This window comes from Natator depressus, chromosome 21 (genome assembly GCF_965152275.1).
Source record: "Natator depressus isolate rNatDep1 chromosome 21, rNatDep2.hap1, whole genome shotgun sequence".
Lineage (NCBI taxonomy): Eukaryota > Metazoa > Chordata > Testudines > Cheloniidae > Natator > Natator depressus.
The window spans coordinates 10701385-10714630 of record NC_134254.1 but is presented as its reverse complement, the minus strand read 5'-3'; positions in this window follow the sequence as shown (position 1 = coordinate 10714630).

Below are 13246 nucleotides of genomic sequence, written 5' to 3'. Positions count from 1 at the left end.
CTAGCTCCAGTCAGCTGTCAACACTCCCATTCAGGGGTGTGGGAATGATTTGTATAGTGGGGGTGCTGAGAGCCATTGAACCAAACCAGGCCTGCTGACAGCAGTTCCAGGCCCCAGGGCTGTCCCTGATGGGGGGTGGGGGGATTGGGACAGAAGTGACAAATCCGTCACTTCCAGGACTGACCATGCTGGCCAATCTTGCCGGCCCTTGGGGCTCAGAGCAGTCACTTGTGCCTGGGAGCCCTGCAGCCCACTTGGGCAATTTAAAAGGGCCTGGGGCTTCCAGCTGAGGGCCCCTGGGTCCTTTTAGATTGCCCAGGACCCTGGACAATTGCCCCCTTTGCCCCCCCTGTCGGTGGCCCTGAACCAAACTGTAAACCCTGCATATAATGGAAACCACTTCAAGCCAGGGGGTGCGGCACGACCCCTAGTTCCAGCACCTATGCTCCCATTCCTATGTCGTTTTGACTACACCCCTCAATATTTGTGGGGGACTTCAGGAGAAGGGACAACAGCCCTCCCCTGGCTCCCCCTGAGTCCCGTTGCTAAGGGGGCTACTTAGACCACCTAAGGCTTGTTCAAGTTCTCTGTGTGGTTGTGTAAAGCCCTGGTGCAGTCAGGCGAAGTGGTGATTTGAGCTGGTGGAGCTCACTCCTGCATGCTGCCCTGGCGTGAAACATGGGGAATAGCAGCTGTGCAATGCCACCCATGGAAGTAATTGAGGCAAATCCCCAGCACAGGAAAGGCCCTAAACCCCCCCAAGATGGGGAGCGGGGGGTTGGGCAAGAAGTTCCCCATCTTGGGGGGGTTTAGGGCCTTTCCTGTGCTGGGGATTTGCCTCAATTAGAAAGTATCTGCCAGTGAGAGAATCTTTGAGCTGCCTCTCCCATGGACAGTGCTTCAGAGTTAGGAGGGGATGGGGAGTGGTTTCTATTTCCCTTTGACAATGGGGACCGGTGCCGCCCCCCGCCAGCAAACAGCTGTAGGCAGCTGCCCGATAGCAATTTCAAGCATCCCACTGGCATGGGGGGTGGCCATTCTGTACTTCAGTGGTAGGATCAGTGTGTATCCCGGTGGTGGGGCCCGTGGGGGAATGGAGACTCTCAGTGCCAGCTTGTACGAAGAGCTACAGACTCTTATCTGCTTCATTTGCCCATGGGAAAAAACAGCTTAAACTGCTTAAAATAAACAGCTCAGTCTTCTTAAAGGCAATCCCCCTGGGCAGCGAGTTGAATGAATGGCCCCTGTGCTGTTGTTTCTAATGTTTGCATGTGGTTGGCAGGCGTTAAGAAGCTGCCATGGGATCAAGGTGGTTATGTATACAGCTGGCAATCTCTTCCCAGCCTCAAATTCCCGTGGGTAGCGCCGGGCAGTGTAGCGCTAAGAAACGTAAACACCTCGCAACTCGGAGGAGCTGCGGCGTGGGCGTGCTATACGTCCCTGTCCTTAAAGAGCAGGGCTCCTTGGAGAAGAGCCTGTGAACTCAGGTCCTGGAGCGTTTGAGTGTGAAATGCTCAGGCTTCACTTCTGTTAAGGCTGCAGACTCAGTCCAGCTCTGGGAGAGGGAGCTGAGTTCTAGTCCAGCAGATGCATCATCTGCAGGCTGGCTGGTCAGGTTCTAATCGTAGGGCTAGTGGTGCAGCTCCTGCTGTCACGACCTCCACTGTCTCCGCATCCCTCACTGAAGGCGACAGGAATAGCGGCGGATCTAATGTGAGCACCGGGGGGTTGCACTGAGGGCAATCCTTGCCTGCAGAATCTGTATTACTAGTGATGACTGATGTATCAGAAGCCAGGCAGAGCTTGCAGGGCTGGCCATGAGAAAACCTTTTTATTTTATTTTATTTTTACAAATGAGAGCAGGGTCTGAGACATGACATAAATGAAGTGCCTGGCACAAAGCAGAGCCAGGCAGTAAGGTTCCTGTGGGCAGAGTGCAGGGCATTCACAGGGCGCCTGCACTCTGATCACTCGGACATCAGTTAGGTCCCCTGGAGGAGGCTGATTGGAGTAGCTGAAGTTATTTATTTAATCACATGATGGGGGAAAGGGGGGCTGGGTGAGCTAAAGAACCCATCAGCTCAAGGAAGTGAAAGTGAGAGGAACAGGGCTACTTAAGCCCCGTCTCAGAGAGCTCAAATAAGGGAAGAGGCTGGAAGCACAGGGGACACTGCAAATGCGTGCTGTACAGGGCTGTCAAGATGTCGGAGGTGGGACCATAAATAAACAGTATGGTTTGGATACCCAGCTGGTGGAGTCTGCCTAGGTTTCTGGGGTGCAAAAAGACAGGAGCAAAGTCCGCCCTGTTAGGGTCCCCAGTGAGCAGGTGAGGTTAGGTCACTCACTGGCCTTTCACCATGACCAGCCTTGGTTTGAATCTTGGCTTGGGATATAGATGCAAATGTGTTTGTGGGGTGGCGTATTACCATCCCTAATCACCCCGTGGTCTGGATATGACTGGCAGGCTGCTTAAGAGGGGACTCGGGTGCATCAAGGCAGGATTGAGGTGCCTCGGCACAGCTGTCGGAGACTCCTGCCCTGGGGTGCTCCCAGGAAGGACTGGGATGCACTGGTGAAGCATGTGCACAGGTATGACTGTATGTCAGGGCTGAGCCGTGGATCAAGCCTGAATCAGCAGAGCTGTGCGGACATCCAGACGTGAAATATCAGGATGGTCGCTGGTCAGCGTACTTACTGGCACAGCTCTGCCAGGGTAACAGGATGTGAGTTCAAATCATTTCCACAGTGAGGGGAGCGGGAGGTAGTGCTGGAGACTCGTGCGAGCTTTCTGCCCCCTGTGCCTATGGGGGCATAATCAACCCACCAGCAGTTTGCAAACTTAGGTAAGTGAACCTGCTTAAAACTTCACCTTGGGCACTGCATCCCCCTCTCATTGCTGCAGGTGATAGCTTAGCAATTGTTAATCTACTTCAAGGGACTTAATGCTTTGGAGCTGCCTGCTCATTGGATATGTCAGTGACTGAGGATTGACAGAGGGGCAAGGGAAGGCATAAACCAGTCTGTAATGGAGCAGGGGTTAAGAAGAAACGTTTGGGTCAGAATAGCCCAGAGCTGCCTCCTGCAGCCTTTCTTGAACCTTCTTCTGAAGTCCTGGTGGAGCCAGGATTCTGGCCTTGTTGGACCTTGGGTCAGATCTGGTTGGTCAGGCATTCCTGTGCTCCTGCATTTTATCCCAAAGCAATTACCTGGGTGATTTCAAGAACCTGCTTTCAAGGGATGCCAGAGCACGCTAGAGGTTCTGACCTTCTAAGTATGCGTTAGCCTGCAACAACGTAAGAGAGCCTGCAATAACCCCCGTCAGTGCACTGGGAGGAAGTGGACGAGTATAAGCAAACGTAGACTGCAGAGCAATTAAGATTACATGCAGGGAAGGGGGGTGTGAGCAGCTTCCAGGACAAACACCAGCAGCTCACTCATGGAATTACCTTGTTTTTAAGGTGACAGAGTTGGTCTCCTTGCAGAAGCGCTTGGGCTGCCCCTCTTATCCGGGGTGTACTCAGCCTGGGAGTGTTTCCTTGCTTCCCCAGCTGCTTTGCTCCTGGAATTTTAGGGCATAAAGAGACATGCCAGTGGGTCATGCATGGTAGGAAAAGACCTGCTGTGGCTGTCATGAATGTAAAGGGGATTCTCTAAGGAGGCTGCTGGACACGGGCAGACCCTGTGGTTCTCCCAGCGCTGCCTGAGCCTGCCTAGCACTGCCATGAGCTACCCGGCTAAATGTGCCTCCCACGAGATCTGTAGGGACATTGTGCAGGTGAAAAGCAGAGCTAATTTTCCATCCCGTGGCCCTTTCAGCCTTTGGCCCTTTTTTGTTGAGGCTGTTAATGATGGGACCCATTAGTGCCAGTGGTGGGTTATATGACGGGATGCTGTGTCTGGAGGGACCTGGACTGACCTTCACCCGGACTCCTTTCACTTAGGGGCCATTCTACTTCACACCCAGGGTTACACAACAGATAAAATGAAGAAATCTAGCAGCATGGGAGCATTGGGCACTTCCACTGGGTTCTGGTGCCAAATCCCTTGAGGTTGATGTCTGTCATTTATCCAGTGACATCAGTATCCCTAAGTGTTTTTTTTACATCTGTATGTTACATGGCTGCTTATCTCTTAGTCTAGCAATGAAATCAGAGAGATTCCTCCAGCCTGATTCATGTCACTTTCCTAACTCTGTCATGCTCCTGAGCCACGCACTAGGAGTTAAGGTGTGACAAGCGTACCTGAATTGGAGCCACTGCATTCACAAAAGGGACCAGGAAAAGTTTAAAAATCAGCTTTTATGGCTCTGGTGTTGCAAGCTACTCTTTTAATTTCACTGTTTTGCATGTGTAACCAGAGCTGTTTTGAATAGCTGTTGTGACCGCACTGGGGTTGCGAAAGGCTGGGCTTTCTCATTCAGCCAGATTTGCAGCCCGGGGAGCCGGTTCTATCGGGGCTCTGGATCAGCGACGCCTGATCACGGGAGGGAAATCTGAGAGGCCTGGACAGGCCAAAGTGTAGGAAAACCAGCATTTATATGGTGGGGTAGGGGCTTCTGCCCACGAGGGAGGTGGTCTCACCTTCTGGGGCACGGGGCTTCAGCAGGAGTGGGGCTGAAGCCCCGAGCCCTGCCAGATGCTTCTTGCGAGGCAGAAGGTCCGGACCCCAGCAGGTGTGCCTCAGCGCTCAAACTTCTGAGGAGTGTTGTAGGCAGCTTGGAGGGCCAGTAAGTTTGGCCACCAGTCCACGTATACATGGGCTTGGCTGAAGACTCTTAGCCAATCTGTGGCTCTCTGTCCCCTCCATCGCCATAGCGTCCGAGCAGCTCACGCTTTTTTAATGTATTTATCCGCACAATACCCATGCTCTTCTCCTCGTTTTATGGATGGGGCTGCATGACTTGCCCAAAGAGTCTATGGCAGAGAAGCAAATTGAACCTGGGGCTCCCAAGTCCTCAATGAGTGCCCTAACCATTAGCCCATCTGGTGACCGCCCACATGATTTGGCGTCTGGCAGGACTGGGCCTCTCATGGTGTAATCTTCATGAACTCCTTCCCAGGGATGGGTGGGAGGGGAGTAACCGTGCCTATAAACCTGTGGGGTGGGATTGTCAAAAGAGCTGGCCTAGCTCAACTCCCGCTGACTCCAATGGGAGCATAGGTGGGCCAGTGAGGAGTTACGGCATGCGGGACAGGCTGGGGAATAAAGAACAGAGCCCCAGTTTGATGCTGTGCTTACAGCGAGTGCGATACTCCCTGGAGAGCACCGTGCATGGAAATGGGGTCAGGCTATGCCAATAAAAATCGCTCTAAGCTACTAGTATGCTCATTGTTTATCAGTTGTGTTTCCATAGCACCTAGGAGCCTGAGTCATGACCCGGGACCTCATGGTGCTAGGTGCCCTACAAACACAGAACAAAAAGAGGGTCCCTGCCCCACCAGAGCCCAGATGTGGTGGCTGAATTAAACCAAGTCTGTCACAGGAAGACAGCTCTGAGTACTGCTGCTCTTCATTGCTCCCTTTGTGGCTCAGATGGCTTCAGGAAAGGGATCCAGTCAGCTTGTAGTCAATTTCCAAACAGAGTTAACGGCAGTTTCAGACCCTGCCCCTGAATCCTTTTGCCTGTTCTGGGGCTTTTATGTATTTTTCTTGCCCCAAATAAACAGGGGAAGCAGAGAGGGCAACTCTCTCCAAAGCGCTGCCAAGTTCACAAAGCCAACAGCTGGCAAAGCAGGACAATTGTGTTTTCTCTAATCTCTTTCGCTTATCAAAATCTCCGGTGTTAGTGATAGCAGGAGCAGGGAAAACATTTTCAGACCAAAGCGTGATCTTTACATTGAGAGAGTCCCTGAAAGGCCAGGATGAATGGGATTTGGGATGCAGCGAGCAATGGTCCCGCTTGGGCTGCTTCCAACTCCATCCCATTTGCTCAGTAGTCTCAAACTGGCTGCTTGCTTGGCATGACCAGACCCTTCTCTTCTCTGGTGGCTGAGGCAGGCTGGCTGCTTTGTTGTTGGTCCTGGTGCAAAGGTGGTAAGACAGGGAGTCCCACCAATGGTGACGGTAAAGAGTAGCCAATTCAGCTTGCACAAGCTGCAAAAGCAAGAACGCCCTCCCCACAAATCTTTCTATTAGTCCCCTCCCTCCTGCTGAAAGGCTGGTTACTGCCCCAGCGTGTTGCTCGCATGAAGTTCATAGGCCTTTCCGTGTGCATTGGATCTGCAGTTTCTGGAGATCGTGCGTTGAGTCTGAGGCTTCCATTACGTGACCTTAGACGAGAGCAAGTGGAGAGCAGGCATGTAATTAGAGTGAGTGTGTGTGTGTGTGTGTGTGTGTGTGTGTTTGTGTGGCTGATGTGACCTTCGTGCGTAGCATGGGTGGGCCATGGGACGCTAACATGACCTTAAGGTGCAGTGTGTGTGAGGCTGGAGTGACTTTAGTGTGCAGCACATGAGCGGACTTGTGCTGAGTGTGGATAATGTGCCGTTCCTGTGGGACAGCCAAACGGTGGAAATGCACCTCGGGCAAAATGTTAAGAAAATAGCTCTTGGGAGCCGCAACTTATGCTAGAATGAGCAGCGCGCTTGCAACGGCTACATCGGTCTATGACCGTCCGTGCAAATGAGCCCGGTAAGAGCAGTAGCGACAGCCTGGGGAATCAAGAATAGACCCCGCGCTGAAGCTGTGCTGAGAGCAAGTGCAACGAAGGAACCTGGCAGGATGCTGGACTTCAAGGACCAACGGTCTAATCTGGGACGATCGATCCTATGTCTGTCCAGCGGTGCTTCTGGCGGAGCAGTCTGAGTGCCCAGCTCAGCAATCGCAGAGGGATTGCCATGGCACTGAAGGAGCACGTCCGGCACCTGCCTCCATTATGCCTGGCTTGCGCTGTGCATTGCAATTTCCCTTCCCTGTCACGAGCACTGAAATTCAGTCAGTTTTGTGAAAATAAGGGAAACCTCTTAAATGGCGTTAGCTCCAAAAAAACAGCCGTTCCTCAGGGCGGAGGCGTTCAGGGGCTGGGATCCTCCCCCCATCCTTGGCTGCTGCTTTTCGGAGACTGGACTGGTTCCAGTTTGTGGAGCGCAAATTGGAGATGAGCCCAAACCAAAGCTCTGGGGTCCAAGTTGGGCGGGATTCGCATCTGGATCCTTGCAGCCCAGGTCTATTGCTAGTGTCGATTCAGTATTGCCCTGCCTCACGGTGAAGCTGCAGCAGGTTGGCTGGCTCCCAAAGGAGTTCCTGCCTTGATACTCCCTAAATGTTTTTGCTACCGTTCCCCTTCAGGCACAAAGAGGAGGTAAACAGCCCCCTGGGATTAATTAAACTGCCACAGAACTGAATAATTTTAAACCCTGGAACCATAGCCTGACCCTGCACATTTAGTGTAGGGAGCGTTTGTGCTGTGTACTTTCACACGCAGAAACGGAGAGCGTTCCCTGTTCATCTCCTAGGTCAGCAGGGTCTGCAGAAGGGTTGGTTCCCTCAGGGAAACAGGGAACATCAGAATGAGGCTAGAATCTGCCTCTGCTGATCTCGACAGTCACCTCAGTCAGGACCCCCTTGTCCCACTTGGGGCCAATTGGTCTCCTCAGCAGGAGGACTGGCTGATTTGGAGCGCAGCGGTCCTTTTCTGTCCTGGTTGTGGCGGCCGCCATCTTGGCCTGGGGAGTGAACTGGGGACTTCCAGAGCTACAAGTTTGAACTGCTACGGCTTGAGCTCAAGAGCGAAGGCACTATAGTTGAGGCTGTAACAGATACATAGCCGGGGGGGAGGGCGGGGGAGACACGTAACACACTCACCAATGTGTTAGACCTGCATTTTGGCTTTGTTATCCCTGAGATCTGAGCCAGTGGTGTCCAATGGATCACGTTCCTTTCCCAGTATTACTCGTTCCCCCTGGGCTGAGGACCACTATCTGCTGAGAAGATTAGAAGCGCTGTATCCGCAATGAGGTGGCCGTGTTGACTCATGTGACTCTCTCGTACGTACGAAGAGGCCGCCATGTCTTTCGCAAGGACTGGGATCCACTCTATCCCTGCAGAGGCTAAATTCCAGACATCCTAGGCTCTCCTGGAGGCTAATGAAGTTGCCCATATTTGATGGTCCTGAATTTCCCAACCCTCTGAGCCCTCATCTTTTTGGGATTCACAAAACAAGGTGACATCGGATAGGGAAAGAGCAGTAAATTGTTTATCTGTGGATGTTTGTGTCTCTCTCGCTGTCTCTGGGGTGTATATGTCAAAGTCCTGGTCATCAACATCACAGTTCCTGAGAAAATTCTGAATAATGGTTTAGGCAAATCAGGGGAATTGTTTTTGCACTGTCCTATAATCACATGTACTCTCATAGTAAAGAAGGTAAACAGGCTGCCCTGCTCAGGCAAACAACTCTCTGAACCTCCCCACTCTGTGCGTGTTGGCTTTACCACAATAACTACATAATCAAGAAACAGAGAAATGGAGAATGTCAGCAGCAATTTGTCGGCTGGTGTGTTTGTGTTTATTTTATGCCCTATCTTAAGTTTCCACATTTGAGACACACCTGTGTTTTTGTTCATAAACTATGATAAAGTTATCACCACTTGGAGAGAGTGCGGTGGAATAGACGTGAGCTCTGTGCCCCGCTGAAAGCAAGCAAGGACTGAAGTAGCCGTGAGTTGAGCTGGGCCACGTTTTTCGTATGAAGCTGTTGCCTCCAAAAAATGCAGGTTTGGGTCGACTGAAACCATTTGCAAATTCACATCTATTTTGACAAACTGGGTTGGTTGAAACCAACAAAGAGAGAGGACTGTGTTGGAAGTGTCGAAACAGACCAGTTAGAGTCTCCAGAAATGTCTCGTTTGCTTTCTCCAGCTAGACAGTCTCCCCAAAACTGCTAGTACCACCCCCTGCTTTAACCCAGGGATTAGGGCACTCAGCTGGGAGACCCAGGTTTGAATTCCAACTCTGGAACAGGGACTGTAACCTAAGTTCTCCCCTTTCCAACCCCACCATGTGAGTGCCCTGACAGCTAAGCTATTGTAGCATGCAGCTCTCTGTCTCCCCCATGAAGCTGTTCCACTTCCTATGGAATAGGATAGTCCCCCAGGAAGGACTGCATAATCCTCCTGTTTCGTATGGCTGGCTGGACAGAGCCATGCCATTGGCTTAGGAGATGGGGAGAAAGGAGGAGCTCAGAGCTGGGATCTGATCCAAAGCTCCTTGTGTTCAGTGAGAGTCTTACCATCGACACTAGAAGGCCCGTTATTCCTTAGTATCCCGGAAGGCGAGAAACTCCATGAGCAACCAAGAGAAATTTGGCTCTGACATTGAGGTGCTTAGATCCCCCCGGAACTGCAACTGCTGAGCATCTCTTCGAGTCAGACCCTTTGCAACCCATATGCTGATGAAATCCATGGGTGCACCTGGGACTCTCCCCCCCTCTATTGACCTAGTTGCTCTGTGTTCGCTAGTGATCAAAGATAGTGCTCGTGTTTCAACTGTGGTTGCTTCCTGGTTCAGAGCCCGAATGTGTCCTGCAGTGAACTCATAAATGAATGCTGGGTTGGTCATGGCACAGTTAATTTCATGGCATCCCGACCGCCAGATTATGGAAGTTCCAGGGTTGGGGTGGGGGGTCAGGAAGGAGAAACAGGGCCAGGTGGGAAAAGGTTCATATCCAAATAGAAATATCCTGGGGACAGGATGGCTAATGGGCCATGGACCTTTTCAGTGTGGTCAGCACCCAGTCCAAGTGGGTAGTGAATGAAAGTTTCCACTAGAGAAGGACCCATTCCCAAACCCCAGAACTGAACATCCCTGACGCTTTTATGGAGATGCATGGACTCTGACTCCAAATTTTGTAGGTGGCATGTCTCTCTCTGATAGCTTGAGCCTACATCCCTGGATATTAGGCCAGCATGTGTCTTGGCCTGTCTCTGCTTGTTGACATCTAAAGCTTGCTTGGTGGCCTGTGTGAAGTGAGCTGATGATTCTCAGCCTAACTTCTTAGTGGGCAGATGTCGGCATCACTGTACAGGAGGATGGCCTGGGGTCAAGGTGCCAGCCTGGACTTGGGAAACCTAGATTCAATTCCCTGCTCTCCCAGACTTCCTGCATGATCTTGGGCATGTCGCTGTCTTTCTCTGCTTCTGTTCCCTGTCTGTAAAATGAGGCTCTTTCCTACATCCACCAGTATGTTGAGTACACGGCATGTTGCAAGATGCTCTGATACTACCATAACTGGGTCCCACTCAGTACCTTAGATGCGGTCATTGGATCAGCTGTAGGCTAGACTGAAACCCTAGGGAGATGTGGAATATGTGCATAGCTCACCCACAAAATCTACTTAACAAACATCTGCTGCCGATCACAAGGGCGCCCATGTGGGCGGGCTGGGGCGAGCCGAGGGCATGCAGGATACTTCTGCCCAAGGGGGAACCGCTAGCCGTAGAGCTGCAGCTGTCCCAGGGAGCTTGTCCCCAGTGTGGGTACACGACCAGCAGCCCGTGCTGCCTGCCACGTGTTACGGGCCGGACTCTAATGACAAAGCGCTCATGGAAATGAACAAAGAAAGCTCGCCTGCAGCAGCCAAAGCTGTAATCTAGGGGAAATGTTCTCCCCCCCGATAAGATAACATTGATGCATTTCAAAAGGGAGGCTGAGCCCCCTGAGCTGGCGATAGCGTGGGAATGTGCGTGGGGCCCGTGTGCCAACGCTGCTGCCGCTTGCTTGTGGCACTTTAATGCGCAGCCTTCCTTTATTTTTACTAGCAAAAGAGCTTTTTGATTGTGCGCTTATCTGGGTTGTGGGTTTTAAAAGCCATTTCCATTGGCACAGGCCTGAGGGAGAAAATGAGGACCTTTCCCCTCCGGGGCCCGTGGGTCAACCGCAGCATGAGCTGTTGCTGGGGGAGTGAGTCTGGTGCGTGCGTCCCGGGCTGCTAAGTGGCCCTTTAACGTGTTCCGAAAAGCGGTGGCGAGTTTGCACAGTTCCTTCTGTGATAACAAAGAAACATTTGTTTGATGCTGGCTGTTTTCAGTGGCGATCAGAGATTTGCTCTACGCAGGGGCTAAAGAGCATCTACGCATCTCTCTAGTGTATAGGAAGTTAGGTTTGGATTGCCAGCTTGGGCAGTGTGTTCCTCAAGGCACAGTGGGCCTGATTCTCCACTTCCTCCCACCTTGCCACCTTTTATCCCCGTGCAAAGTGGGTGCATAAGGTGAAAGGAGACAAGAAGCAAAGGAAAAGACAGAGGAAAGAAAAATAGAGCTCAGAAGGGAAGCTAGGGGACTAGAAGAAAGGGGCAAGCTGGGATTGCTGCCGGGAAGGAAAGGTTGATTAAAGGGGCGAGAGCGCCTTGGAATGTGGCTGTCTTAGTGGGAGCTCCTGCTAACTGCAACTGGAGGAAGTGGTGGCCCCAGCACTGCAGGGCAGCCAAGCCTCAGCCCCTGCTATGCCAGCCCTGGCTGTTCAGGCTGGTTTAACCCTCAGGCAGATAAACTCTTCTGAGAGCTTGAAAGGGGAGGGGGTCCAAGGGGATAGCCCTTTTCTTTTGGGAAGCGTTATCTGTTGATGATGGGCCTAGAGCAAGTGCCTTGTTAAGGTCTTGAGAATATTTGCTTCCTACAGAAGCATGGTGGTGGTTGTGGGGAGCGGGTGCGGGGAGGGATGACTAAAGTGGTTTGCGGGATGGAAAATGTGCTCCGCATGTACAGACGTGTATGGGTGTGTCTGTGTGCACACATACATGTGTATGTCCAGAAGGATTCACCGCTCTCTATAGGAACCACACATGTTGATGCTACATCTGGACTTGCTTTTATTTCCCTGGATGTTGGTCTGTATCTACACACATGTACGTGTGTGTGTGTGTGTGTGTGTGTGTGTGTGTGTGTGTACATGTACATACTTGCACTTGTTTGTATACAAACCTCTCTGTTTGCACATATGGGCCTGTTCTTATATAGATTTGGATTTGTGTCTCATTGTTCTCACATACGCACCAATCTGTAGTTTATATGGATCTGCATATTTATATATTCTATCGACGTCTCTGTTTGTGTCCTTATGCATCTCTCCATGTGCATATGAATGTGCTGTGTATGACCTTTGCATGTGCATGAATATGTGACCCTGTCTGTATATACGGAACCCTGGGGATGGTTACGTATGGACTTGTTTGCTTGTGTGTATCCAGGTATAAGTCTATGCTTGCTTGTAAGTGTATGTAAGGATTTGTCTGTATATGGCCCTTGATATGTGGCCTGAGCTTTTGCACACGTGGACCTGTTTGCACATGCAGTTGTCGTTGTGTCTGTGTGTAGCAGCTGTAAGTGTCTGTACGGCTCTCGTATGTCTGCATGCATAGCCTCTGAGTCTGGGTACACTGGTTGTCCTTGCATGTGCAAATAGTATGTGCTAGCCTGGAGTGTGCCATGCATACCTTTGTTTGATGTGACAGCCCACGAGGTGAGCACTTCTTGTGAATGGGATGAGGGGAAGTGTGCGTGGAACTTCAAGGATGTAAACAAACATCTGTGAGCCTATCAGCGTGTGTGCGTTGCAGTGCTTTATCATTCGCAGAGCCTCCGCACTGGCTGGCTGGCTGGACAGTTCCTTGGGATGGGACTTGTATCAGCCTGAAGAAGCAAAGATGAAGCCATGCTTGGAAAGCAGGGTGGGAGGGAGCAGAGGGATAAGACTTCTGCCCTCATGATCCTGAGAAGAGGTTAGAAGGATGTGGGATGCCGCTGGTAAGTGCAATAGATGGGCCGATGCCAATCTAGAGATCTGTTGTATGACTTACTCTGTCCCTGGTGTCTGGGCTGAATTGTGGTATAGCTACATACATCCTGCCAAGCTAATTTTTCCTTGTGGTTTCGGCTGGGTGCAGTGGGCCTGAGCTACCTCTCACCACTTGGCTTGAGTCCTCTGGCTTTCACGGAGTTACTTTGGACTTGCCCTGGTGTGGGAGACTCAGCCCCAGTATTCCTCTTCACTCTCCGGCCCTATCCTGTCAATCAGCTGCCATATTCTGTCCCATATGCAGCAGCATTTCAGTGGATGAAGAGCTAAGGAGGGAAGGTACGATAGACATGCCACGTATAAGTGCATTTGCCCCTTAGCGGCGGTCACGGTCACGTCACACACCGGAGGAGGGCTCTGTAATGCTGGAGACAATTGAGTTGATTAAGAGGTGGCTGGAGCAGCCTTAATTCTGAATTTCCTGCCATTCAGCTTGGGCCCCTCAGCATCTGTTGCG